Source organism: Crocuta crocuta, unplaced genomic scaffold (genome assembly GCF_008692635.1).
Source record: "Crocuta crocuta isolate KB4526 unplaced genomic scaffold, BGI_CrCroc_1.0 scaffold10, whole genome shotgun sequence".
Classification (NCBI taxonomy): Eukaryota; Metazoa; Chordata; class Mammalia; order Carnivora; family Hyaenidae; genus Crocuta; species Crocuta crocuta.
Window position 1 is genome coordinate 1,841,794 of NW_027527551.1, and position 2,428 is coordinate 1,844,221.

Genomic DNA, 2,428 nt, shown 5'->3' on the forward strand with positions numbered 1-2,428 from the left:
CAAAGCCCTCCCCCTGGTGTGTCTATCATACTCCCAAGTCTGTAATTGGTTAGTCAGATGGTTAGGATAAAGCGCTGATTAGCAGATAAGAGCAGACCACTGAGGTAGACCCTTAGGGAAACTAGCCCAGTATTTTCTGTTCTGTGAAGGTAGCTTCCATTCCAGTCAAGGCCAGCATTTGGATCATCTATCTATTCATTAACCTCAGTCCTTAGTGAATCTGCTAGTGTGGGTCATGGATTCATTCCCTGTGCATGTAAGTTAGCTTCATACTATTCCATGGCCAAGGGTCTCACCCAGAGCCTTTACCAGCTATTTCCGCACATCTGCTATTGGTTGAGAAAAGGTTGGTGGGAGAGTATGTATGACGCATGCAAATCTGTTCCCACTAATGGAAAAATATGTTCAGATGGTCTGAGGCATCTCTGTTTTGTCTGAGGACAATCCCTTACATGGACAACTGTGTACTAGGTGCCGAATGCTATTTATCCTGTCAGAGAGCAGAATTACCAGAGTGCAGGCTAGCTAACAAGGATAGATGATTGAATGCGGGGCTTTATTCACTGTCGGGGGGAAAGTAGTAGGCATTGAGATCAGCGGCTGCCATTCTTAAAAAGAAAAGCAAGAGCAAGGGATTGGGAACCTGAAAAGGTGGTCAAATAAGAGTGGCTCTCAGGCACAAGGACATTCAGGGACTTTCGCTTAAGCCACACGTGGCAGTGCTCACTCTGGGGTTCTTAAGTATGCCTGTGACCAGTGTTTTCATCACTAAGATGTAGATGGAGAAAACAAGCATAGTTAAGTTAGGTGATCTGTTCAGCCCCACAGGATCATGGCAGATTGAAGTAATGCCTATGGATCCTTTGTCCCATTTAGTCAGAGACTTGATAGGGCTGGAGGTGGGGGGTGGGGGATCCATAGTAGCTGAGATTGAGGCTTGCTCTTTATCTTGTTTCTCACCAAAGGGTGGGTGATTATTGAACATATTAATGGAGACCCCTACTGGCTCAGATACTTATTGGTGGCCCACATATTCCCCAGGGAGGGTCCTTGAGGCTACCCTTCAGCTTCCTCTGCACAGGGTGTGGAGCTGCTGCTGGACTCGTAGGTGGCCACACCGCACGCCACCGCCGGGAGGTCTTGACACCAAAGGGGATGCCCTGGGAAGGGCTGCCAGAATTTCCTGTGCTGCGGGGGCCATAATCCAAAGGTCACAGACTCTGCAAAGGCACCGCCTTTGTTGCTCAGTGGAAGGCCCAGACCACAGGGGTCCAAGTTAATTGATCACACTGGGGAAACAACTCCATTGAAGTTGGACATAGTAGGATGAAGCAGAAGTGACTGAACTGATTAGGAAAAGGCTAAACTGAAGAGCTAAACTGCCCCAAATCCTTCATGGAAGGAGGCAGGATGTAAATAATAAGTCATAAATAAATAAAATGCAAGAGCTAAATAAAGGCCCTTTAAATATACCATCCCTCACAGCTGCTAGCGTTGCCAAGTGGCCACAAGTGAAATTGGCCAGTAAGGATGATTGTGGGCTCTCACTCCTTGTCCCTGATACTGGATTCAGCTTCAGATACTTTTCATCTAAAACGTGTTCATCCAAACCCCATATAGCAGCTATGATGAACAAAATAATGGACTGAGGTCTAAAGTAATGAATCAAGGCAAGTAAGCTGGTTTTTCAGTCCAGCTGGAATTTTAGGGATTAAAGATTGTCATCAAATTATTGTAAGATACAGTGTGAACCTCCATATCTCATGAATCACCATCAGATACATACATGCATACCATAGACATGTATATATACTCTTAGAGACATATACATACATACACATATATATAACTGAAAGGCAGAATATACAGTATATATAGTATAGAAGTATATATATATATACGTTAAAATCTATAAAATAAATATGTACTTTATAATATATATTTTATATATATTTATGCTTATATACATATAAATACATATACTTTACATGTAAATATAAAATAAAAATATTTTATTGTATGTTACATATGAATATAATATAAAATATATATACATTTATATATATGTTTTAAAGAATAGATGCTTATCTAATACATATTTATATATACTTCTACAATATATATTCCACCTTTCAGTTTTTCTGTTTGGCCAAAAGCATCACTATTCTTTCTTTCTGTTCTGTTTACAGCAGTATTACTGCATCTTATGAGGAAGTTTATCCAATAGTCTGTAAGATAAAAATTGAGCAGACAGAATTACCCTTGAGCGCCTTAGAAAGGCATCGGGTTAGAGACTAACCTACAGTTCCTCCCTAAGTCCTACCTGATCCTTTTCTTCCCTTCCTGTATGAGAATAGATCATTAGCTGTTCTTTTGGTTTTGAGCCTCAGCTGAGATTCAGAGATGCTCTCTGGGTTCATCTCCAGTC